This window comes from Zalophus californianus, chromosome 11 (genome assembly GCF_009762305.2).
Source record: "Zalophus californianus isolate mZalCal1 chromosome 11, mZalCal1.pri.v2, whole genome shotgun sequence".
NCBI lineage: Eukaryota > Metazoa > Chordata > Mammalia > Carnivora > Otariidae > Zalophus > Zalophus californianus.
In genome coordinates this window covers 67,898,586-67,926,103 of record NC_045605.1, presented here as the reverse complement: position 1 = coordinate 67,926,103, position 27,518 = coordinate 67,898,586, and the positions used below count along the sequence as shown (strand labels likewise).

Sequence of the window (27,518 nt, the reverse complement as noted above, 5' to 3'; positions counted from 1 at the left end):
TTCTAGCCCCTCCTCTGGGAAGCCTGCCCTCACTTCCCTTGGTTTCTGCAGGAAGCACTGTTGCTCACCAGGACAAAAGAATTTACCTCACTCACTGCACAGGAACAATTTAGTGCCTGCCACTTTTGCAGGTTTGTGAGATCTTTAAGGTTTAGGTCCAGGCCTTTAGTCATTTCCCTATCCTTGGCCTTTAACAGAATGCCTGGCACACAGTCATCGCTCCCCCAAAATGACGACTGAGTGGATGTCAAAAAAATGAATGAGCAAGTGAATGAATGCAGGACGTCAAAGGAGGAATGGCCAAAGTGCTGTTGGAGCACAGACATGGGAGCTGATCCTGCCTCTCGGGTCAAGAAGAGCCTCACAGGAGGGGAGGTCCAGGCTGGTCTTGACGCCTAAATAGGACTTACCAGGCCCATTACAAGGGCTCAGGGGCCCTGTTCGGAGAAGAGGGTCCATGCGTGGGATGTGCTGATGAAATGACAAAGCAAGAAAGCAGAAAGGTTGGAGCAGAGCTTAAAAAAGCAAACTGAACCACCTCACACAGGGCCCATCACATGCCATGACAAAAGCTCTGGGCTGTTTCAGACCACGGCCAACATGAGAACACCAGGAACACCAGGAATGTGCCATCTGGAGGGGTATGTGCATTTATTTGGGAGCATGAAGGATGAAGAACAGATAATTTTATAAATTTGAAATCAGAATTTTTTAAGCAAAGCATTTTTCAGTGTGCTCCAAGGCCAGAGCAGTCCTCTAGGTAAAGTCAAGTGTTCCAATGGGACACATCCTTTAAGCCTTCCAACTTTAGAGAGATGTTCAAGAGACAGTGTATACAGGGGTGCTTTTTTAAACAGCCCAGAGCCTCCAGTTGACCTCCACTTAGTGCCCTGTCACTCAGCTCTTCAATTACTGCTCATCAGACTTTGTCTTCAAGCACCCTACATTATTCCCCTGGTCCCCAAAGAGGGCTATGTGCTGATGGCAGTCAGCCCCCAAAACCCGCACGGGGACTGGACTGCTGTGCTCTCACAGAGACACACACATCTGAGAACGGCCAACAAGGAAACACCAGCCCAACAGCGACACACGCAAACGTATAAATTGACCAAAAACATACCCTGCTTGTTCCCAAATGTCCACTGGTTCCCGATGTTACGGATATCATGGAGTTCCCACTCTTCAAATGAGAATGCAATCTGCCATTTAATGAGGACACAGTGACAGAGCAGCTGCAAAACAGGTCTTACACTGGGAGGGATGCAAATTCAGGGACCAATTAAAGCCTCACCCTTGCCCCCATCCCAGTCCTCCAAATCTATACCCAGCTCAACTTCAGCGGGAACATTAGTCTTGGCACTTTGGCTAGAAATTGGCCAGGATAAGAGAGTATTATTCCCCCTTTAGACAATAAGCCACTCATTCAAAAATAAATACATAAACACGTGAGCACCTACTGTGTGCACAGTACCAGCTCTAAGCGGTACACAAACACTAGGCAAACAGAAGTACCTACGGAAAGGCTGAGGCACCCATTTCTGGAATCAGGCCTCCCTGTGCCTTCACTTCGGCAGGCCCTAGGGTGCTCTGGAGGAAAGCAGACCACCAGACTCCTCCTCCTCCCACCTCACCAGCAAACGAGTCCCCCATATCAAGTAAGAAAGGCAAAAAGGCCACAACTCAATTCAATCGACATTTCTGCAGCTCCCCAACACACACACACACACACACGGGAGGAGTGTCTTTAGAGGTTTATGTTTCCTTCCAGGATCTCTTCTTCCTCCAACACAATCTGCTAACCCTGCTAGAGGAACACGGAAGGCCGAACCTTCACCTCAGCTCTCACTCATCCAACTGGAATCCATTCCCGATTCCACCTATGGAATCCGACTGCTGCCTTCCCTCTTGCTTGGGCTCTCTCTTTCGTGGATTGTCCTGGTGTTGATTCCCCATCAGTCCAACTGACTGACATGACTCCATGTGTAGGATTCAACTTGAAGGCCAAAAAGGCCCAAAAGGACACCAAACAACCCCAAACCCACACACCAGGCATACTTGGCACTGACACCTTCAAAGCTGCTTCTCGGCACTCAGGATCTTTCTCTAAAAGCATTCATGAAAATCCAAAAAAGATTTCCAAGGTCCTGGGTGCAGGGACCCAATTGCATAGCCCCCTCAGAGGGACTCTGCTACTCAGGGAAACTGGCTGCAGCAGCACCCAGGCTCCCCCACACCTTCCGATGCAACTCAATCCTGAGAACGTCCACTGGGCCCCCCATCCCTCAGCTGCATGCCCTCCACACCCCTCCATCCCCATGGACTCTGCTCCTGACTTCTCGGAACTGGGCAGTTGCCTGTGTCCCCATACCACCAGCACTCCCCACAACCACGTTCTGCCCAGTTCCCAGCTCTGGATGGAGACTGGGATAACATGGGTGGTTTCTTAAAAATACGATCCCAGCTTTGATGCTAGAAGTACTGAATCAGAGTCCCCAGGAAATGTATTTTTGGCAAGTCTCTCTTGTGCTCTTCTTTGGCCAGAGTTTTCCTAAAATGCATTTATGACTTTTATCATATGCTCATTTAAAATCTTTCAGCAAATCCCCACCCACTCCAGGACCCAACTGCATGACAGGGGCCCCCATAGCCTTAACCACCTAACTGCAGCCCGGTCTCAGATGCCTGTCCAGTCCCCTACATTCCAACCACATGACCAGTCCCTGGTGCCCAGATATACCAGGCTGCCTGCTTCACCCCTTCAGCCACCTCGGTCCCTCTGCTCAGATGCTCCCCTCACCAGCCACTCTGCCTAATGAATACCTATTGGTCCTTTCAAGACCAATGCCACCAACCTCTCTCTGGGAAGAAGCTGCTCTCTCTGAGCAGCTTCTTCCACTCGGGAGATGTCATTTCTGTGTCCCCATAGCACCTCAGACAAACTTCCAACACCACACATGCACACTTCCCCATGATTCCTCGTAAGATACGGTCTCCCAGCTCATCAGTATGTTCCTTGGCATTCCTATAACATCTCTCAACACAAGTTGCTGGAACTTCAAAAAATGTTACGTGTTTTCCTTTGCAGGTACCCCTAGAGTTTCAGGGACTACACCCTGCATCTGGAGAGCCCTTATGGCAAAGCAGTGAAATATACATAAAGACTACCTAGGGTTTTGGAATACCAAAGAGTTTGAATTTTGAGTCTCCACTTATTAGCTATGTCTCAGTGGTTCCCCCTCTTTGGTGCAAATGAGAATTAGTATTAGCAACTTGTTATAAAGACTATGAGATGATCTATGTAAAGTACAGGTGTTGCAATTATTGGCAGTAATTATGTACATTATTTATCATTATCTGTATGCTTATAGATTAGTGGGTATGAGTGCACACACATCTTAGAACTGTGCCTGACACATTATAGGTCCTCAAAATAATTGCCAAATGTGTGCAGCTATAATTACTAATGACTGCTTACATATCTGCCTTTCCTGCTACACTACAAGTTTTCAGAAGGCAAGGACTCGGGCCCATTCATTTCTGTACCTCATCCCCACCTCAGCTCCATAAATAATTGTCTGATTTAGTTTAACATAAAATATTAATGCAATGTTTATGACTATTAAGATATTCATCCTTGTCTAAGGAATCACAAAGACAGCCTCAGGCACATTCTAGACCAAACCCACAGAAGAAAATTAAAACGTCACTGGCTTGAAAACCTTCCTCTAATCTCCAAAAACCCCGACTAGCTGGCCTCTAGGCTCAACGTCAATTCTGCGGGCCCCTCCTTCAAGGTCGGACCTGTTACCTAATGAGCCACAACCCCGAGGTCTTAAGTGATGACACAGGCCCCCTCCTCCCTGGTCTGTGGCATCCCTGCTCCGACCCCCCAGCCACAGCCCCAGCCCCAGCTACTCCACCTGAGCCACGGGCTCCAGCCTCCTCAGCTCACAGCCAGTCCTCCCCCTAGGGCCTGGGGGCTGCAGTAGGCCCGCCGAAGTGTCAGGTTACCACAAAATAACAGTAGGCCTACACAGTCAGTGTAGAGGCCAAGTGCAGAAAGAGAAGCCCAGGAGAAAAAAACAAGACATTTGAGTTTGAGTCAAAGAGGAACTGGGTTTTAAGAAATATCCTTTAAATTCACAACTACGCTCTTAACATCACCCCCATAGCCCCTACAATAGCTCATTCATTTAGTGTCCCATCCAGAGTAGCTCATATTTATGTTATACTTACCTGCTTTGAGCGTGCTTTTAAAAATATTATTTTAGAGTCAGAGCGGGGATGGGTTTTTTGGGGTTTTTTTTTTTTTTGGTTTTTTGTAGTTTGCTTATTTAGTTTGCTTATTTTATAAAAGTCAGATTTGGGTCAATGAAGGTTTTAACAAGTATTCCCATTCAACAAATCCCTGATATTATTCAGCTTTAGTTTTCTCAAAACTAAATCCAAACATGACAGAGCTAATTAGCTCTGCTGAAGGAGGGGCAGACCTTCAAGAAAGAAAAGGCTAATAAAAAGCACTCACACATTTTTCCCCCCCTAAAATGAAATCAAAGGTCACTCCCGTGCTACCCTCGTGCGGGAACAGTGCCGGCTTGATGTGGGCTGACCCAGGCTGCATACTTCAAACAAAGTTAACTTCAATCACTGCAGCGAGTTAACAGGTTATTGATTCTCCATCCACTGTTCTTTCATCTGGGTTTACTCTGTAGACCATGCCTCTTTAATGTGCTCCTAGCAACTGTTTTATAAGAGGGTGGGTACAGACCCAGCTACAAGAAATGCCCTTCTCCAGCTGAGCAGGTAAACCCCGAGGCCCGGCCATGTCGGGCTGGATTTGTGTTTCCCATTGTAACCCCTCCACTGTCAATGCCCGGGCACAGTAGATTCCCCGAAGGTGCTGAAAAGGAAGCAGATAAAAAAAAAAGAAAGAAAGAAAAAGAAAGAAAGAAAGAGAAAGAAAGAAAGAAGGAAGGAAGGAAGGAAGGAAGGAAGGAAGGAAAGAAAGAGAAAGAAAGACAAGACAGAAAGACAGAAAGAAAAAGAAAGAAAGAAAGAAAGAAAGAAAGAAAGAAAGAAAGAAAGAAAGAAAGAAAGAAAGAAAGAAAGAAAGAAAGAAAGAAAAAAGAGAAAGAAAGAAAAAATTCCAAATGGGGGAGAGCGGGGGACAGGACTGATTCTCTACAATATTCTTTAAAAAAAAAGGTTCATTTTCATGAGGAAAAGGTTCTCCAACATCCCCTTATTTTGTAGTTACTGACTGATGTTTCATGTTAAAACATCAGGGTTATGAGTATTATAAGGCAAGCAGTGCTCGGAGCAGGACTCTATTGCAAACGCTTAAAAGGGTAGGTGGCGGGGGGGGGGGGGGGGGGGGGGGGGCGGGGGCTGGGTAACGATGACAGATGACTTTAAAATGATCATCTTAAGTGGCAACCAGACCAGCTGGTAAACATGCAGACAGGCAGATTCTGTGTTTCATTTCTTTTAACTTTTAAGAAATAACCCTCTCCCAATCCCATCAATAAAAACTTCAGAGAAGGAACCTATTACCAGCTGACTCTGAGTTCTGCAAGTGGAGAAGAACACCACATAAACAGTGAAATTACCAGCAGTTTCATTCTGTCTTTAAAAACAGTCTAATTCCCGGAAGAGAGGATCTCATCTGCTTGCTCCTCCTTGGGCTGTCAGAATTCACACAGTTCATGCAGGACACATCACACCGTGCAATTACCAACCGGCATTTGCCACTGCTAAAAGATCTTTAATAATGCTGATTTTTTTTTTTTTTTTTTTTTTTTAAACCATAAAAGCTCTCCTTATGAGCCCAGCTCTCTTTGCTTGTTCGGCGTGCCTGGTCACTTACAGGAGGAGAAAAAGCCGGAGGAGCGGCTCATCGTTCTCCAGCTGTGTCTCCCAGGGAGCTGTTCGTGTGTCCGCAGGGCGATGCCACGCCGCTGCGCTGGCCGGCAGGGTTTAAAATTAGCCGAGCCCCGGAGAGCCCTGGGTAACCTTTGGACAAGGTTAGCCAGCAGGGCAGTGCAGGCTCAGGGAGGGACATTAATGAGAAGCCAAGGAGAGCTCTTCCACAAGCCCGTTAGGGCCCCTCTGGGCCCTCACCATCTAGAAACCTGGAGGGGCCGGGTACACCTCCTGGGCCTGAGGAGGCTGACCTCGGCTCTTATTTTTAACCCACCAAGTCAGCAGCTTCCTTCACAGACGATCGGCGCAAGCTCTACGTGTGTTTCTCCAAGTTTGAAGTCAACATGCTCCGCCTCTGGTTATATGTTAATTTTTAAAAACTTTAAACTGGATTTTAAGAACATCATATCCATGGAACACTTCTAAATGTAAAGTTCATACCCACACATGACCAAAAAAGTGGAACCTACAGAAACATACACAGGAGGAAATGAACTGTGCTCATAGTCAGTGCTGACAACGCATTCTGATGTCCTTTCTTACACTAATAACATTATTCTTATTAACACTATTTTTTTATTATTATGACTCCCTATAGTTTTGGGGTTCTGTTATTACCCATCCAACATTTCACATTCAGCATTATCCTGAGTCCAGAAACATTCTTTGCATTTGTGATTTTTAAGAGGTATGGTATTCCACGTTGTGGATATACTGCTATTTGACTACTTCCCCATGGGCACACATTTATATTTTGCGCAACTGTTCACTGTTAACGGCAAACATCCTTGTAATCATTTCCTACGAACAGATTCCTGGAATCCACAAGAGCAGGAAAAAAATGAAGCCACTGGTGCAGACTGGGGACCCCTGAAGACAGGGATGGCCTGTCACACTGTAGTGTTTTCTGAAGAAAGGAATGTGTCTGGGCACTTTCCAAATAACCCTAAATTCTAATGTGACACTTTCCAAGCACCTACCGGGAGATCACGAGGCCAGCACTACAGAAGTCCCCTCAGCAGTGAGACAGAGGAAGCCACAAGCAAAGGGTGCATCTAACACCTCTGAACACCTGTCAAAGGCGATTCGGATGCTACTGGCACTGTCCACACTGCCCCCACGAGTACCTCCCTGGTACGTACGGCCACACCGGTTGTTGAAAATACTGAAATACGTTCATCCGAGTTTGTGAAGAGTCAGTGGCACAAGCCCACTGAATGCCCCTGCCCCCTTGGCTCCCAGCCCTCTCCCAGAGCCCCAGGCCTCCTCCCCAACCAAGTAAAGCTCAGTGCCTGGCACACCTGGAGGCCTCCAGGGGTTGCCTGTGTGTCCATGTCCCTATGGTTCATTAAATACCTAAAATATCACTCCTGTTCACAGACAACCTACAATTCAAGATTTGCTTTTTAGATTTGCTTCATCACTCCCTTCCAACCAGCTCCTCAGAGGCCACTGGTTAAAATCTTAATTAACATCACTTCAGCAGTCTTTTCTTAAATTCATTAAATTACCTAATATTTTATTTTTTTAAGCTGAAATGGACAATTAATGAGAAGCACTTACCAAGACGCCTAACAGGGAGGTGTTTCCACTAAGTTGTTCTCCACCAGGCACAGTGAGTTGGGTTAGACAAAGATGGACATCATAAGCATAAGATCCATACACCAAGTACTAACACCCGTGACATGAGCTCCCCAAGGGGCAAAGCTATCTGCTTAAATCACATGAGAGTTTAAGGAATTCTCACATCATCAACTGTAATTCTCAGGAAGCTAAAGCAAAAGTATCAAAATGCTAAAATCAAGAGGTAAAGAGAAGAGTCAAGTACAAACTAACCTGTGCCCCAATCGCCCTGGTATTGACTTACCTATGATACCAGTAAATGCAACATTCTAGAGCTGGGTATATTGCTATGCTGTTGGAAGCACGATCTCTACTATATCTCTCCTTGCTAACCTGAATTATTTTCTGTGTAAGGGAATAGATAACCAGTGAGTGGAACAGAATTTCATTTCCTCTGAATGTTTTTTTTCTATCCTCTACTGCAGATGCCTGGGAAGGAACACGAGCCAGGAAAGGGAAAAAGAACAAACAGAAGCCTGTAAATCAGACTTTGAAAACCAAAAAAGAGCTAGCCTGGATGTATTACAGCCCCGCCCAGCCCAGCCCAGCCCAGCCGCTGGGATGGTGACCCAAGCTGGAATCAGCTCAAAGGCAAGGCCCATACACATCTCCACTATGGAAGAATATACACCAAATTTCAGGTCACTATGGGAGCTATTTTTGACTCCCAATATCAAACACAATGGCAAAAGCTTAAGGAAATACTTTGTAGTAGTAACTGAAAATAATATTCACAGCTAAGATTTATTTAACACTACTGTGTGTGAGGCACAGGGATCATGACGACTTTTATTTTTATTATTTCTCCTAATCCTCATCACAACTATGTTAAGTAAAGATGTATATTACTAACCCCATTATTCAGATAATGAAAACAATGCAGTTTAGAAACATTAAGTCATTTGTCCACTTGTCAAACAAGAGATCTCCAAACCCAGATCCACCACACCTTGAGCCCAAAGTCTGTTTCTATGACACACTGAACCTCCCATCGTTGCAGGTAATCAAGGAACAGCTGAGAGATCTCCAAACAGGGATGCCGTATCGGAAACTGGAGTGGGGAGAAGGATGTCAGGGAAGGTACAATCTAACCTTGGATCCATGACAGATGAAGACAGATTGCCTACTGTATGCTGGGTCTATACAACGTGCTTACAGGACAGGAGGTTTAGGAGACCCTGTGAAGGAAGTGAGCACACAGAGCCACTCCATTTTTCTGCTCACAACAAAAGGCAACTGAAAAGTAAGGCCGCAGAGTCCAGACTCCGGTTACGGTGAGCCCAGTGGCACATGGTGAGCACGTTTCCTTCTCCCTCCCCAGAAGACACCTGCAAGGCTGCAAAGCCTAGCTACTGCAGCACAGGGAAAGAGTTCTGGCCCTTCTCTTTCTAAATTCCCTGCACCTGAACTTTTTGCCAACACAAAGCTGGTATTTACAGTATATAAACGATTCAAATTTGTATTAGAAAATATCGAGAACACAACCAGAAAAGGAGATGAATGGACAAGTCACACAGGAGAATAAGCATGTGACTGCCTCCCTTGGGGAGGAGAGGGAAAGAAGGACAAATTCCAGCGAGCTGAAGGTATGACTTTAAATCTCCTCATCAGCAAAGCTGTAAAGCCGGTAGAAAGATCTGCAGTGAATAGGATACAGGGAATATACTAGCACAGTAATGGATGAAGATCCAAATGGCTATACTTATCAAGAGCCTCAAAGGCTTAAATCCTTGGACTCAGTAATCCTCACCCTAGAAATCTACTGAAAAGAGAATTCCATGAAGAAAAACGTCAGGATCACAAAGATATACCTTATAGAATCACCCCTAATACTATGAACAGTGGAATGACTAAGAAAATCACAGTATGTGAATGCAAAGGAAAACTGTCTCCATTTATAAGAAAAAATGCAGAAAAACAGACTGAAACATTAGGGAAAGCTTCTCAAAGATTCCTGATTTTAAAAAGCTAAATACAAAATTGTGTGTCTATGTATATATTATAAAATATACGTTTGTATATATAAGTATATACGAAATTGTATGCATTGATGTATTCATATAGATTATTTAAAATATATTTATATGTATTATGTATACATGAAATTGTATATGTGTATATTTATAATTACTGGGAGTTTTATGCCCATATCTACAGAAATAAAGTAACTCAAATTTTTTAAAAAGTTATTCTTAGGAGGGTGACATTACAGGTTTTTGTCTTACACTTTTTTCATGTTCTATTTCTGTGATTTTTAAGAAAGGACTCCAATTTTTTTAAGAAAATTTAAATAATCAGCTACAACTTGAGACATTCGAGCACGTGAATGCAAAAAGAAAACTTAAGAGGTCACACATATGTGGATACTTGAATGCTCTCTATCGCCAGGACCCACCAGAGGCCAATCTCCAACTTTCTAGGTCTAGTCACAAGCTTCAAATACAGACACACAGATGATCGCCTGGTTCAGGGAGACCTGAGGACTTGATGCTCCCCCTACCATTACAGCAACAATCACAATAGCTAACACTTAACAGAGTGTGGATTCTGGACCTGGCCCCACCAGAAGCACCTTATATGTCGATTCATTTACTCCTCATAACAATCCTATGCGGAAAGTACTATCATGACTCCCATTTTGAAATAAGGAAACCGAGATACAGAAAAAGAAAATAAATTGCCCAACCTCACTCAGAGAGATGGCAAAGCCAAGATCTGAACAGAGACTGACTCTGGAGTCTAAACTGATAACTACCAACCTAGACGGCCTGTATGTAGACAAGTCTCCCATCCGCCGCTCTGCTGGTACATCTTATTCAAAATGTCTTTCCTCCCCTTAGCCACCTACAAAGCACCCACACATATTTCAGAGGCCAATTCACTTGCCACCTCTTCAGCAAAGCCTTCCGCGGAGCTCCCATGCAGCATTAATAGGCATAGGGTTTCAGTTTTCCGTGAAAAGTTACAGAGATGGGGTGCCTGGGTGGCTCAGTTGGTTAAGCAACTGCCTTTGGCTCAGGTCATGATCCTGGAGTCCTGGGATCAAGTCCCACAGCGGGCTCCCTGCTCAGCGGGGAGTCTGCTTCTCCCTCTGACCCTCCCCCCTCTCATGCTCTCTCTCTCTCTCTCTCTTATTCTCTCTCAAATAAATAAATAAATAAAATCTTTAAAAAAAAAAAAGAAAGGTTACAGAGATGGATAACAATGACAGTAGCAGAACAAAGTGAACGTACTTAATGCCCCTGAGCTGCACACTTAAATATGGTTAAGATAATAAATTTTTGCTATGTGCATTTTACCACAATTAAAATTATAGGTAAGTAGGCAGGCACATAGATAGGTAGGCAGATAGGTAAAATGGAACCTCTAAGCAAAGAAATCAGGTCACATGAGAGCATAACGACAGTGGAATCCAAACATAACTCTCAATGCTAGAGCACTCACCACCCCACAATGCTGCACACAACACACAAATGTCAGATGCATCTCTCCAAGACTCTTCCCCTTTCAGCAGGGATATCACTCCCTCCAGGAGCCTTCCTGGATCCCCAAGCCCAGTCTGGGGGAGGCTGGTCCCATGCGCCCACATTATCATGCCCTCGTCCCAGAGCACCCTTGGAAGTGCCCATCAACAGGTCTGTGCCCCCATGTCGAGCTCCCTGAAGGCAGCACCCTTATCTTATTTGAGTGTGTCCTCAGGACCTGGCGCAACACATATCACCTTTAATAAACAGTGAATCAATTAATTAACTGCTGGAAGAAGGAGGGGCTGGAATAGTGCTCTGGTTTTCAAAGCTCACATACAGGGTTGTCTTGAAGGGTGATTAAGAAGACAAGTCAATGCTTGCAGAAAACCGGAAGATTCTAACCTAAAACTAAAAGGAAGAGGGTCCACTTGCAGAGATTCCCAGAGGCCCCCTGCCACCTCTATTAGATTTGGGGGATTTATGTGTGAACAGGTGATTTTCAGCATCGACAGCTCCCACGAGTTAAAGGTCCATGCCCATCTTCCGATGCCCTGGGCTGAGACTCAGGTGCCAGGTGCAGTACAAAGGCTTAGGTCACCTCTTCAAATTCTCTTGAGGTCAAGTTTAAATGGCAGTTTGATTAATTTGTCAGGTACTTTTGCTTTGGGCTAAAATCAGAAAACATTCTTTAAGGCTGCTAAATCTTTATTGATTCTGAGGGGTCAGCTCAGAAGGCAAGGACGGTAATTGCTTGTTCTTTGCATAGTGCATTTTCCATTCTTTAAGGCAGCTGGTACAAGCACAGTATTTTTTCTTGTATGTGTTTCTGCTACAATTACTTAATTGCCCCTAGCGCCGTTCTGCTCGTCACCTCCAAGTCTACTCTCAGCCCGTGCGCCACATAGGAGAACAAATTTTTGAATCTGCTACTGAGCAAAGTACATTTCCTTTTTTCCCCTCCCTCTCCAATCACTGAGCAAACTGTAAGAGTGAAGCAAGCATAAGGCAGGCTCATCCGTGCCAGAGCCCCACAAGGCAGCCAGCCCCCAGAGGACACAGAACTCCAACTGAAGAGCACAAACGACTTCCAACATGACTCGAATTCAGCTTTAGGGAAACCCAACATGGGACATTCATACATTCGGGTGACTCACAGCTCCAAACAGGTCATGCTGAAATGACAAGGAAAGTAAACACAAACGTTAAGAGACACAGCTGCTTGTGCCTTGTACGGAAACCCTTGACCAGTAAGCAAAAATCCATGCCCGAACCTTAGGAAGAAATACCATAGGTAAAGGATATTTGAGGATCCGACACAGAGAAGCAGAGACTCGGAGCATTTTTAAAAGGAGATAATGATTATCCCCTTTTATTTTTTTGTTTAGTCTTCCACTTATTTAGTAGAACCATCCTTGTTACAGAAGTTCAGTGAATTATGGAGACAGAAATGTGTCAACACAAAGCCTCACTCTGAGACGCTGAGCCTGTGCTGCGTAAGACAAGACACAGCCATAATAAGACCTTGAGCAAGTCCTTTTCTTCCCACCCTGGGCTTCGGTTTCCTCATCTGTCAACAAGGGAGCTGAAACAGGACTTTTATTGGTAGCTCTCATGTGTAATATTCTTTCTACTCCATTCAGCTGTCTAGCAGAAAAACAGACTTCTGGCCCATGCATGACTGGATTGTCCAAAACATGAATCTTCTTAAAGTGCCATAAATACTATAGACCATATTATATATACAGGCCATATTATACATATATTGACCATATTATATATGTTCTGACGCCATTCTTTTTTGAAGACATAGACTATTTCTAACAAAATAAGAAAGGATGGTGATTACTGGGGCACCTTGGTGGCTGGGTCGGTTAGGTGTCTGACTCTTGATTTAGGTTCAGGTCATGATCTCAGGGTTGTGAAATTGAGCCCCAAGTAGGGCTCTGCACTGAGGGTAGAGCCTGCTTAAGATTCTCTCTCTCTCTCTCTCTCTCTTCTTCTGCCCCTCCCCCGCCTCTGGGGGCAGGGGGGATGGTGATTATAATTTTTAATGGCACTTTTTGGGATGCCTGGGTGGCTTAGACAGTTAAGTGTCTGCCTCAGGCTCAGATCATGATCTCAGGGTCCTGGGATGGGACCCCACATGGAGACCTGCATCTCTCCATCAGCTATAGGCTCAATGGGGAGTCTGCTCCTCCCTCTTCCTCTGCCCCTGCCCCTTTCCTATGCTCTTTCAAATAAATAAATAAAATCTTTAAAAGAAAAAATAAAAGAGAAGTAAGCTTCATTTGCCTATCTCAAAGAAATGTTCCCTGTTGCTTTCTTTTTTTTCCTGCTTTACCTATGGTATTTCTTTGCAAATGGTATCAAAATCCAGGTTACAGCTGGAACCCATCACATTCCATAGGACCAACAAATTTGACAAAAATTCTGTATTTAATTAATACTTCAAGCATCATCCAACAAGCTTTGAAGATTACACCTTCATCTGAAACAGAATACAGTGAATATTCATAGGCACAGATTTTTTTTAGATTTAAAGAATCACTGATAAACTATATGTTCAAAGGAAGAGAGATAATCACCTCTACCTCACTTTACAACTACAATTCAACAAGATCTCTAAAATTCTAAATAAAATATTTCCAAAATTCATATTCCTCCTTTAAATTGAATTCATTTTTATTTTAACTTACACTGCTACCATGCAAACCTGTCTTTCCTGAATAGTTTGTTCTAGGTGGGGTAGTGAAAAAAAAAAAGGGCTAGAAAACAAATAAGCTCTTTGGTCTAATAAACTATAAACATGTTCACGTATTCTGGTTTTGATCAGAAATAATAAAGGAGAGGAAGAAAAAACAAGATGCACTTGGAATTTCAGGACACTGTGTGGTGACTGAGAGAGAGACATCTGAGAGGCAAACTATTTGCCAGAGTAAACCAGTATCACAATCATCTTAATATTTTAAAGGCGATTCCTGTTCACAATTCACACACACTGACGAAGTACCTGATGGACGGCCTCACTGACTTCTCTCGGTGTCTAGATAAAGCATGGCAAACTTCCGTCAGGCTGACTGAGCCCCCCAAGTGGTAGGCACGGACTGCTCATAATTTAGTTGGGTGTCAGGAAACACATGCAAGCATTTATTCAATCAGCCTTCAACTTCAGGCCAGGCTCTGTGCTGGAGAGGCGAAAATGGGTAAGCACCATGCTCCTGCCTCAAAGACCTCACAGTCCAGTGAGAGGCAGATGTCAGCTGCAAACCCAGAATCCAGAACACTGCATGGCACACAGCAGGTGCCCAAAAGATATCAAGTAGGTTTGGAGGCAGGGAGGGCAGGCAGAGGCCTGCCCAGAGAGCTGCAGTGTGGCAGGGAGCCGGGCTCTCACATGGAAGCCTGGCTTTGAATGCACACCCCACCCACCGCTCTGCAGCTGGGCACCGGGCTGCGCGTTCAATGCTGCCACAGCTCAGCATCCACATGTGCTCCCTCCTTCAGTGGTCATGAGCTAACACACATGGAAATGCCTGGAATGGCAAAGACCAGTAAAGACAGATCCTAGTCTGGGACAAGGACCAGGCAGGACAGAACCACCACAGTAGGATAAGATCTTTTTTCCTACTTCTTCTTCCTCTCCCTTTTGTAATCCCTCCTGTAGAAAGCCCCTTCTCCAGTACTGACTCAGACAAGACTCAGCGTGAACAAACCAAAACCGACGCGGGGCGAAGGGTGCAGAAGGAAGAGGCTACCATCCTTTGGAATGAAAACCCTCAGTGGTTCTACAGTGGAAAAGGGGGAAAGGACTCCCAAACCAGACACCTGAAGCACCTCGACTTCTGTCTTCTGCTGGCTAGACTCCTTCTCCAGACAATTCTTGACAATTAGCAGGGGTTATTCCTCTCCCCCACATCTCCTCATTTCAATGTCCTTAACTAAAGGTGCCTGCAGCACGTTAACACTTGATCAACATAGAGAAAAGGCTAAACCAAGCTTAAGTATCTCAGATCTTTTCCTATTTTAAAATAATGTAGGTGTGTGTTGGCATATTTCTGTATAGCCAGTTGTGAATGCACGTTTGGCTGTGTCTGTATGTACATTCACACACAGGCATGTGTTATTTAAGTAGGTATGCATCTGTGTATAAATATAAACTAGGCTTCTCGGGGTTGAGGGAAGTGTGAGAGATCCTGCTTGTATGCCGAGGGAGGCAGGACAGGTTAAATTGTGTGTCCACCTCAAACACCTGCAAGCTCATCTTGCACAAGTACCTAAGGTTGCAACCAATGAAGAAGCCCTTAAGTTTCCAAGACAACTAGAGGGGCAATGCTGGAGGGGCTCAACCTCCCTGTGACTGGACCCAGCCCCTGAAGAACCCCTCTTCTCTCCCTGGAAGAAAGCTTTCCCTTTAGTAAACAAGAGCCTTTGTTCTAACCTGGATCCCTAAACCTCTTGAGGGGTGGGAGGCAAGGGCCTCAGAGATGCCTTCAGGCCTAGAAAAGACCACAGCCACACCAGGGGAGCTGGGACAGTAAGGCTCCTGCCCCTTTACTCTCTTGAGGTTAAGAGATGCTGCAAAGTTGACGGTCATCCAATTCCATGGGCCTTTACCTAGAAGCAGCTGTGTCCCAAGCCCTGCGCTCAGAGATCACTTCTCATACTTCGTACTTCGTGTGTATTTCACAACAATCCAAGAAGGTAAGTGGGGTGGTTATCACTCCCCTCTCACAAGTGGGGGGGTCTGCGACTCAGAAACACTGATGGGCCCAAGGCAGGCCCCAGAGCAGGTAAATGCAGGAGCCATCATGCTGTCTCACACTGCAGATCTGGCTTCAAGAGTACTGGCTGCAGGAGACGGACGTGAGCTCCTGGGTTCTGGTTTCAGTTCAGCCTCTGATCGAAGGGTAATCAATCAATCATGCAGGTCTTGACTGTGTGAGCCTTAAACTCTGACAATAGAAAAAGAAAAAGAGAGGGCATCTTTGGTTCTACAACTCACAGAACGGAGTCAGGTAAGAACCCTCTATACCATCACTGTTCAACACAATTCTCAAAGGCTAGGTAAGGTGGTTTTCTGTCCTCAGCTCTCCCACCAAACACCATCGCCCCTGCCATCCCTTGGGTCCCAACTCAAGTTTCCACTGTCTCAGGTATTCATGCCCATGGTGCCCCAAGGAATCCCTCCATTGCCAGCCTTTCTGGAAGACATCAAGATCCATCTCAATAATCAGCTCAAGCCCAAACAGCCAACCCCCGAGCAACCTCAGCAGAGTGTCTGAACTTATCTTCATTGCACCTGCTTCTTAGTTTTTGTCTCTTCAACCTCGCCCGGGGACCCAGCCTGAGACTTCTCTATACTCATCACTGTGATACCACAACCATGCCCCATCCCTCCCCAGAGTTAAATCAAAACAATTTTTCACATGGCAACATTTTCTGGGTTACCTGCTAGGTCACATATAATAACATGCAAGCAGAAACTGTGTTTTTTAAGAGAAATAACAGGATAATGGTCTCAGCCCCAAGGAACTCACAATCTAGTAAGGAAGATGGAGATGTAAAGGATTGCTGGGATTTGCTGAATCATTTGACACTGGAATTTGCCAGTGACTGGGAGTTGGAAGGGACAGTGACTATGAAGAATGATAGAGTCTGCTCCTGATACTATCTTAAAGGATATAATGACCGGCTGACTTTAACGAGGTGGAAATTTAATAAGGATAAATGTCAAGTCATGCACTTAGGTCCAAAAAACAAAAAAACAAAAAAAAAACCCCAACTCACAAGTATAGGGTAGAGAAAAATCACATGAGAAAGTCTTAAGGGATTGGGTTTTGCCCACAAGCTCAATGACTCAGTGTGATGAGGGCTGCTATAAAAGCTAATGCAGTATCAGGCTGCCCTGATTAGAAATGCTGCATTCAGAGTAAGAAAATAGAGATTTCAAATCTGGACACCAGAGACTGTAGAGGGATGAATGGTCACAAGTGAGCACATTTCAGAGATCAGTCAGAAGTGTGAAGCCACATCCCAAGTGGGATGAAGATGAGGAGGCTGGGGAATGAATATCTTAGGGGGCCACGAGAGGCACCTTCAAACTAGTCTTGGGCTTGACCATCCCATTTCCAGAGGGAATAAATCACATATCTCATTACGACATGTTCCCAAACTGCAATGTCAAATATTTATTGGTAGGAAAGACAGTAATAAAATTCTATTTACAAGACAAAGAAAATCATAAATTATTATGCACAAAATATTATTCGTTCTGTAAAAACAACAACATATACACACATCAAAAACTGCATTAGCACCTGTCTGGAAGACCATGTAGTGTGAAGCCAACAACACGAAGAGTGGCGAGATTATCGACACGTTTAAATTTTCCTTTTGCTTCTCCATATTTTCTGTGATATATTTTCAATATATGATAAACATATATTGAAAAATGTGATATGAAAAAAGAAAATCTAAATGGGCTAGCATATGAAAAGAGCAATTAGGCTCTGGCTCTCTGGCTCCAGCACGAGAGGGGGTAAGGATTGAGGAGACCCTGTCTGAGCTCAATGTTAGAGGAATAAATGGCCCTTTGTTGTAGAGTGAGCTCCCCATCAAAAGAAATGTGCCTCTAGGAGGCATTAAGGCTCTTTGGGAATGCACTGTAGGGGAAGCCTCCATGAGTGCAGGGCTCACTCCTCCTAAATGACCTCAAGGTTCCCTCTGATCTATATACTCCAATTCCTTGACGGATGCTAGAGCCATCGGTGCTCCAGAACGCACAATGCCTCGATTTCTCTCCTATGGGTTCAAGTGTTCAACCAAGATTGTAAGATCTACCTCTCTGCTATCTCACCAAGTCAGGGCCAAGTGGAGTACAGTTAAAAGGATGTTCAACTGGGAATCAAAGTGTTCGGGTCCCAGCGGTACCACTGGAAAGAAGAACAGGGCCTCGAACGAGTCACTTCAACTCTAGAAGCCTCAGTTTCCGCATCTGCCAAATGGCAGTAAAATGTACACGATCTCAAGAGGTTCTGCCAACATTTCAAGAAAAAGCCTGTGGGACCGCTTTGTGAACAATGAAGTGTTACCTGTACAAAGGAAAGATGACACGTCTGTCAAGCTCAAGCTGGATGGCCAACTGATAGGGCCAGCTATAGGCATCCCACTCCACCGGAAGCAGACACAACTCTAATGCCAAGACCGTATGATCCTACTGCACTGTGGCTCAAGCAGCATCTGCACGGCAAGGCCCTCCAGTCCTGCCGCTTCCCCTGACCACTTCTCATCCCACAGCGTATAATAATGAATTGCTTTTTCTCCAGCGTCTGAGGATGTCTTGATTTTTCACTATGACTACAGGTTTTTTAAGGGGAGGATCAGAGCCTCTGCCTTCCACCACGATCCCTAGTGCTGCTGGGCACTCCTGAAAGACGTACTGATGATTTGACCGAACTCTCACTGAGCCCTGCTACTTAAAGGGTAGCCTGTGGACCTGCCCCACTGGCACCATCTCAGAACGTGGTGGATAGGCAGGTTCTCAGGGGCCTGTCCCAGATCCACTCAATCAAAAGCTGCGCTTTTAACAAGATCCCCAGGTGATTCACATGCTAACAAGCATGCAGCCATAAAGAAGCCAGGGGAAGACCTGGGGCAGGTTTATCCCACAAGAGCTCCAAGGCCCAGAAAAGGACCTCACTCATTCGTTTACTCATTTACCCAGTCACTCACTTGTTCAACAACTATATATGAAATTGCTACATCATGCCAGAAACCTGTCTAGGTGCCAAGTTCTGTTCTGACCAGGTGTAACTGCATGGTAAGGCTCCTCCGGTATCAGGGAGAATTTTCCATTACAGCTGCCTGCCCACAGAATTCAGCTAACAACTACTCAAGTCCCTCAGAATCCCAGCTCCTCCAAGCCTGGCCCAGTGCCTCAAATGCTTTGCAGGTGTCAGGGCTGGTATCTCCTCACAAACCACCGAGAAGCCACCCACGCAATAGCCACGGCCCAGTGGTCTGCGCAGAGCCCCTTTTTTATTTCTGCAGGTGCTACATTCCCAAAATATTTCTTCTTATAAAGCATGGCAGGAATTCTACACTTAGGAAGAAGAGAGGTTAAAGAAGGGCCTTGTTTTTCCCAGAGGAGAGAGGAGACTCACAGAGAGGTTTACATTTTTAAAATGTATTTATTTTATCAGCCACATGCTTGCAAGTCAAACATCCCCTCGAAGACATTTTGCAGAGACATTCTGGGAACACACTGCAGGCAGCTTATTTATGTGCGGCTATTACAAGACTAGCCCAAAGGGATGAGTATCAGATGCTATCTCCTGCTGAACTGACCGTCTGCCTGCCTGCCACCCCTATGCCAGGTCAGAGCTACTTCATGCCCCTCAAATACCCCCTGCTTGGCCCTGCCAAACTGCCTCTGCCCCACTGGTCCTCAGAGAACCTTGCAATTAGCCTGGGTCACTCCTGATGGAGGACGGTTGTTCACGCCACACGCTCTACACCATCTTTGGGGGTCTGTAAATGGACAATGAAAAGCATCATTGATGTATATACGGGTGCAAGATTAATCTCAAACACTGTCACAGTGCTGGAAACTGCAGAGGCTGGTAGGATCCCAGGCAAACTCAGCTCCTTGATTTCCCTGCCCAAAGGGGCATCCTAAGAAGGTGTGCTGTCTCTTAACAGCTGACTCTGAGCTCCCGCCTTTGCTATCTCTCATCAAGTCATCCTTTGAGTCACAGGATTTAGCAGTTAGGAATGCCTGCCGCGTCTCCCACAGTCCCCTCCCTCGGCCAGGTAACTGTCTCCTTCCCAATGGTGAGCATTTTGAGGGCAGGGGCTGTGCTCTGCTCAACACAGCATCTCTGGAGCCCAGCAGATACATGACACATGCAGGTTTCCATAAATAGCGACAGAAGGTCAATGCGTTCAACAAGCATTTAATGAGTGCTGAGTTTTAAGATTACAATACAGGTATCCCCTACCTTCCCAAAGTTCAAGTTATGCCACTTCGCTCTTATGAAAGATCTACTGAGAACAGGAACGGTTCTTCTCGTAAAAGTGAAAATCCTCTTCGGATTTCTTTTGCTTGGTAGGAGAAAACAGATATTGATGTCTTTCCTAAAAGCAAAGTAGCAAAACGTGAACTTTCGGAAATCGGGGAATACTCTGCTTTTTGTCATTTCTGCTTACAAAAAAATTCACAGAAACACTCTACTTTTGGATGGGGGTGCAGGAGGGGCCGAATCTGTACTAAGTACCGGAAGATAAAAAAGAAAGAAATGGGAGAGCCCCTAATGGCCTTTCGAGACGAAACAAGGACTATGAAAGCCTGGAGGGAAACTCCCGTGTGAGGGGTGAGGGAATTCCTGGGGCCGAGCAAGCCAAGGGCGACGGAAATGGAATTTTCTCATCCACGACATCTCACACAGATCCACCCCCAGTCTGTAATCCATTGTGTACAAAATGCATTTCCCACACACCAGCCTCTTATTCTGCAATCGGCCAAATTTTTTTAATCTTTTAAACTATCAGTATACTGTATGGTATACACCGTCTCCATCCTAACCTGTCTCTTCACAAGGAGAGCCCCAGCTCAAAGTGAGATGTGCTTTCCACGGGCATTCTGACTTCACTGTCTCCCCAGCTGTCAGGGCCACGTGAGGAAGAAGGGCAGGGAGGTACAGAGAGGTTAAGGACTGCCCCCCTATTATGCCCTGGGACCTGAGTCTCACCACTCCCCCCCCCCAAATCTGTGTTCTCAGCAGCAACCCACTTCCCCTCCCAGGCCTCTCCTTGCAGCTAGCATCGCTGCCCAACAGAGAAGGAACTCAAGCCACGTATCAAGGTATGTTTTCGAGTCACTCACTAAAAAAGGTAAAAAGGAACTGGTGAAATTAATATAAATAACTTCCTTTATTAACCCAACATATCTAAATGTGATTTCAACCTGTAATCAATATTTAAAAAACCATTAATGAGATTGTACATTCTCCTTCCATACTAAGTCTTTGAAGGCCAGCGGTCAGTGTATATGCTTCGGGGACCATCTCAATTCAGATGCCACCTGCCGAGTGCTGAACGGCACCGGGGGCAGGTGGCGACCATGCTGCCCCATGAGGGCCTCAAGTGCACATTTCTTACACACGCCTGCTGTCTCCAAGCACACAGAGCCTTGTTACTGGCACAGACTGCTGTTGGGCCTGAGAATGGGGAGGCCCAGTGTTCCGTGTTCAAGGACAGTCAGTTCTACCCTTCAAGTCTCCCCGGAAGTACTGCTCCGTCAAGAAAGCCTTCCCTGACTATGTCCTCAACAGTCCTGTGTACCCCTCCCCCATGCCGGGCACCCTGGCTTCACACGCCGTAGCCCTAGCAGCCATACTGGAGGGCCTGCTCAGCCGTGTTCTCCACCACTGTCTGTTCCTTGAAGACAGGACTGTGTCGGCCTCATTCACAGCCCACGCCTTATCTTCCAGCCCAGCACAGGCTTGACAAGCATTTGCCAGATGCATGGATGGATGGTCGGATAAATGGATGGTATTCCTCCTACCAGAACCTCTCTCTCTCTCCAGGCCAGAGCTTCCTTGAAGTAGAAGTCCCATGCTTCCTTCCAGCTCGGCAAGTCAACCATGATTCGTGCAGCCCTAGTCATTCTGTTTAGCCTTCCACTGCACAACCAGCTCGGGCCAGCCATCTGACACCGGAGGGAACACTTCTTAGGTACACTGCAGAGTTTCTTGCTCTGCAAAACGGGGCACCGTAAGTTGCCTTCTGGTCTTCTGAATGTATCCTGGGAGCCTCCTGCTATTCCACAGAAGTAGAGACATACATATATTCTCTCATATAATTCTTAAATACCTTCCCTGGCCGATCGGTTATCTATTTCTTACAAAGAACATTTTCAATTTTGTCCTTAATGAATCAATGTCGTAAAAAGATCACAAGGTCAGGTTTTCAACTCTGAAGTCCTGGTTTTCATCACCACTACCTTTCTGCCAGCTAGCTGCTTGATCATCGTGTTATTTAACCTCTATGCACCTGGATCTCCACATCCATAAAATGGGGATAACAATATAACCAGCTCAGAGTTGTTGTAACACCAGAACGCCTTATATACTCTACAGGGCCAAAGAGATGTTAGCTCCTATGTAAACTGTTTCTTCTGAAGCATGTCAAAGTCAAGTGACAGAGTCACCCACCATTAACAGTCACAGCCAGGGCCTAGGCCTGGGGACTCGGGCCAAGACCAGAGAGAAGTTGCAGGCTAACATCAAACAGGCCCAGAATCCACGGCTTCACAAAGCCAAGTCCCCAAGGGGGATGCCTGGGGATGTCAGGCAGGAAGCAGCCCAGAAGGGCCAGCTTCCTTGAGGAGCAGGGCTGCCTACTGGAGCATGAGATAGGAACTTTCTGTCTCAAAAGGGCAGGGTCCCCACTGAGCGAGGGGTCCTGCCCTCAGTCAGGCCAAGCCAGGGAGCCAGAGGAATGGCTTCGTCCACCTCTTCTCTCGTTCTCCGGCAGTGTTTTGGAGCCCCCTGAACTTTCCCGAACTGGTTATGCCTATTTCAAACAGGAACTAGGCCTGCATGTACGTGCGCGCACACATATGTGTGTGTGTACGCATTTTATTATTTCAGAAGAAAGCACTCTGCAGCCCGAGAATGAGTCATCAGTAATCCTTGTCAATTTGCCAGCAGCCTGCCCCTCTTCATTACACACAGAAAGATAAAAGCCCTTGCACATTAGCTGGCATACGCCTCCACAGACAGTACAAATAAATTAATTGTGCCTCATCTCAAACAGCCCAAGAGGTGTGCGGGAGGGGAAAATGCGCTCCGTCTTGTTTCATTAACAAATTAAACTGAAATAGAGCTGCAACCATTCTCTTATGAACATACACTCGGGTCCTGCCCCAAGAAGACGCTGCCGCCCATTTGAGGCAGCATCACCCCAGGAGAGAGCCCGGACCCTGACAAACCGTGTCTCCAGCCCAAGAGAGCAAGAGTCTTGCCCTTTAGTTCTACTGTAGTCCTGGCAGGTGGGGGTGACCTCAGGGGCCACTGTAAGGGTGGGTGCCTGGGGGACAAGACTCGCCCATCAAATCCCAGGTGCTGTTGCAAAGGGAGGGCAGTGCAGTCATTTACCCCAGGCAAATGAACAAACCAGTTGGGTGGCCGTGGTCTGCGCCCAGAGTGAAGGAGTTTGTCATCAAGCAAACTCTGTCATGCTGAGGATGGTGAGCATTCCAGAAAGAACAAAGTTATTCAAGACCAACTTGAAAAACAAGTTGGACTCCCCTTCACCACAAGCTTACACCCTCAAACACACCTTTCTTCAATCCTGAGACATTGGCTTTTGCAGAGCAGTTAAAGGCAACTTGTTACAATGCCGTGATTTTCTTTACAAGGGCTCAGTACTACATAATTTAGGCAACCTACGTTTTATATGCTGAAGGGGGCATGGCTGAAAAGTTGATCCTTTCATGTTTTATCTCCAAAGAGACAAAACCAGTGCTTCCAGGGGAGGAGGGGGTCAGGATGCAGGGGGTGCTGGAGGGAAAGAGCAAAGCACACTCCGAGAAGAGGAAAAACCCCTCTACTCTCCAAATAGCACCCCCTTAACTGGTGACCTGCAAGGAAGTTCGATCACGAACAGCTAATCCAACCGTAAAATACGTCCCAAGTATTCGTTAATACAGCTAGGCTCTGGGTTTGCTTTGTGTTCATTTGGTTTGGTTCTTTTTAACTGTAAAATTCAAGAATCTGAAAAATTCTAAGCAGAAAATCTGAGCTCAAACAGCGAGGCCTGGCCTATAACGAAACAAATTAAACAAAATCTTAAAAAATAGTAATAAAGCTATACTCTAACTCTAACTGAAGAAATTCCAATGAAACAATGAAGCACCACTAAGCCAGACCTTTGTGAAAATGACAGTAGATACCGCAGGCCAAGTTGCTGAAAAACTGGCACCTTGTGGCACTGCTCTGTGAACTGCTACAGCCCTCCTGGACAGCAATGTAGCAATAGCCTACAAGAGCCAAAAACATGTGCCCTTTAACCCAGAAATCTTGCTCTTGGGAATTCACCCTAAGGAAATAATCTACAATAAGGATGAAGCCATATCTCCAAGTATTATTTATAATAGCACAAAACCATAGGGGGAAAAAATCTAAATGTCCAGTAATAGATGAATGGTTAAATAAATTCAGTCTGTGAGATGATACATTATAAGACCATTAAAAATCATCTTGAAGACTCTGTAACCATTTGGAAAACATTTGCTTAAGGTTTACTGAAAAGAGCAGAATACAAAATTGGGTCTACATATGATTACAGCTATATAGAAGTATGCCTGCATTCAGACAAGGGCTGAAAGAAAAACGAAAACAGTTGTGTTAGGATGGTGAGCTTATGGGTGAACTTTTTTCTTTTGTTTCATTTCCTTTATTGTGGTTACAGCATTTTATTTTGTGAAATAAAGAGAAATCACGGGGTGTATATGCAGCTCAACTCGGACTCAAAGGATGAATGAGGAATCTGGGAAACCAAAATGCTAGTTTTGGGCATGGGACAATACAGAGTCTCCATCCTGTGCTCTGCCTGGGGCTCTCCAATCACATCGCTCAGCCGGCAAGGCAGGCTGACCAGGAGAGGGATGCTCAGAGAAGCCACACGACCGATCCAAGGCTGTCTGACACTACCAGATGACAGACAGAGGATGAGCCTCCAGACTACTTTGCTCGAAAGCCCTGGCCCATCTTCTCTACTGTGGTCTCTAATTCCAAGGTACCTTCCTTCTCTGGGAAATAGTCTCCTCAATAAAACAAAGAGACGAACACTTACTTTCAGGTAAGTGCTCAGCGATTCTACCCGAAAGAATGCTGCAGGGCTCGGAGGGTGAGCCCCTGTGAATCTGTGAAGCTGTGAATCTGACCACCTGCATCTGTTCATAGATCAACGCACCTGCACTGCAGGTTAAAGCCCCAACCCAAACCTAGCGAATCAGAGTATCCGGGACTGGAGTACCTGAATGTGAATTTCACCAGGCGCCCAGGCAATTCTTTAGGCATGGGGATAATTGAGAATATCAGTCTAAGAATCATGCAAACACCTGCCAAGTCCAAACACCCAAATTCAAATGTCCATCTCCCCCTAAGACGAAAAAGAAAATCTGCTGGATGTGGGGGAAAAAAACATTTAGAAGCCTATACTTGCTCAAAGAGCACTTAACCTCAAAGTTAAAGTGTTAGATAGAACACAAGAGAGTGACCTGTGTTTCTCAGACACATTTTTTTCTGGCAAAACAATTCCTGAGCAACCAGATAGTATCCGATTTCACACGCCCTGTGTTTAGCATAATGCTGGAAACACAGTTAAGTGTTTGACATGCTTGCTGAAAAAATGAGTGAATGAATAAATAAGCAGGTAGTATGTAGTGTCTGCATCCCACTGTATTTAGTATCTGTTTGCCCACACTGTGTAAGCTCCCTGACACAGGGGGTGGGTGTAGATCCTCCCTCTGGTTCTGCGCAGTGCCACTGCGGCCCCAGCCACTCAAATCGGGCCTGGGGTCCTGTGAACTCGTAGACAGTAGTTGAGGAAATGAACAGCAGGCACCAGCAAGAGGCAGACAAAAAAAAAAAAAAAAACAACAGGTGAATGCTCCCAGATCCAGTCGTCTCGCTCATAAATGGATGCCGTTCCTACAAGGAGCAGGAAATAGGCAGCTTCTCATCCGAGTGCACACCGTGCCCCGGGCCCAGTGCTTCCACACTCACGCGTCCTCAAGGAAACCTCACAACTACATCAAGTAGACTAGTAACAAGGAACTAGGACTAAATGGTTTGCCCTAAGACACCGGCAGTAAGGAAGAGACACGGGATTCAAAACCTTATTCTTTACGGTCTAAGTAGAGGATAGTCAAACACAGAACACCAGAGAATGAAAGAACTGTAAGTCTAAAATAATGTCCCTTCAAGGAGCCACAGTCCCAAGGAAAGCCACACAAAGCTCTCAGGTGCTTCCAGAGGAGGCGCCAGGCTGGTCTCAGCCAAGGTGTGCACAGGGGGTGGCCCTTGCTAGCAAGTGCCTCTTTGGATAGTCCCGGGTGATCGTCTCTCTGCCATCTCTCTGCCTTCAAGCAGTAACGGCAGCACCCACAATGCCCCCAAATCACCAGCAGCTGCAGACACTTCAGAATCCAACAGACAGATGGACATCACCCTCCGAGCCCTGCAGCATTCTGTCGGGTAGAATCGCTGAGCACCCCCAGGGGGGCCACGTCACAGGCAACTCAAAGGCTGACTCTGAAATCAAGCTGGCCTGGATTCAAGTCCTGCCTTTACCATTTGCTGACCTCAAGACTTTCATCTCTCGAGCCTCAGCGTCCTCCACTGGAAAGCGGAATAGTAAAAAGCTTCCCTCGTGGAGCTGTTCTGAGGACTAAATAGGACAATCCCTGAACGAACCTAACACAGGGCGGGCACACGGTAAAGGCGCAGAAAGGGATTCCTGTTGGAACAGCTAGCACGGGCCCTGTAAAATCTGATCTGAACATGACATGTTTCCCCAATTCACAAGCACAAAGACCACCTGGAGGGTCTGCATTCTCTACCAACGCTTTCCCATTCCGCATAAAAAGCTTCACATATTAACACAGGGCAGAGACTTGTCATTTTTAATAGGCATGGAGTTAGTACCTATTCCTCTCCCCAGGGATCTAACTTTTTAATGATTTCCACATTAGATTTAACATTAAATGCAAATTGATCCATAAAGTCATCTAATTAGAAATTAAGCAGGCCATAGACATTGCCTAGGATTTAATTAGGAGAGCACCATGATATGATGAGAAATGCCCCTCACTAGGAGGAGAACCTGGGGTTGGAGCTCCACCTCAGCCAATAGCTGCCTGAGATCTGGAAGGCTACTTAGCCTGTCTGGGCCCCTGCAAAATGAAGAAGTGAGACTTCAAAGATCCTTTCCAGTCAAAGAAGAGAAATCCATAATTCAAACTGCTTCAGTAACCACTCATGGAGCAACAGGCTCTGGAAATGCAAAAACTCAGTCATGCCTTGAGGAGTTTTCAGATTATGGAAACCACAGCCTATTCCATCCACCAAAACACCCTGGGCTTGCGAAGCGGAAGGGTTCGAATTTCCACTGTAGGCAATGCTACCTGGCACGCGTTCCTCCCTCCTGGCGTGCCCTCGCCTCTTTGGGGAGCCTCTATCCTCTGTTTATTTCCCAAGGCATAATTTTCAAGTCACAGAGTCTCAGAGCTCTTAGCTCAAGACTGGTAGAGCTGGTCAAGCTCTTTGCAGTTTAAACCAATACCCCACCCTACCGTATCCAACCCAGAGCTTCTCCCAGATGCAATTCTGAAAAGGTTGCTAAGATTTATCTCAGCACTGCTTGTTCTTTTCAGCGCAAAAGAATCCTTGTGCCTGGCCTGAACTTTGAGCCAAAAAAGTGGAAGTGGGAGAGGAGAGG

General features: G+C 45.8%; 1 protein-coding gene across 12 annotated transcripts in view; it reads right to left on the bottom strand.

The window, feature by feature from the left end:
- The window catches only part of TEAD1 (TEA domain transcription factor 1), a 260,721-nt gene that overhangs the window by 186,480 nt on the left and 46,723 nt on the right, over window positions 1-27,518 (bottom strand). For 2 of the 12 annotated variants that reach the window (XM_035722752.1, XM_035722745.1), the window contains exon 2: window positions 20,012-20,147. The exons of 7 other annotated variants lie outside the window; for them this stretch is intronic. The gene's annotated coding sequence lies outside the window, so the exon portion shown is untranslated. Of the gene's footprint in view, window positions 1-15,626; window positions 15,965-20,011; window positions 20,148-27,518 lie in introns of those variants that run through there. 3 more of the 12 variants (XM_035722747.1, XM_035722746.1, XM_035722749.1) reach the window with 3 other exon arrangements.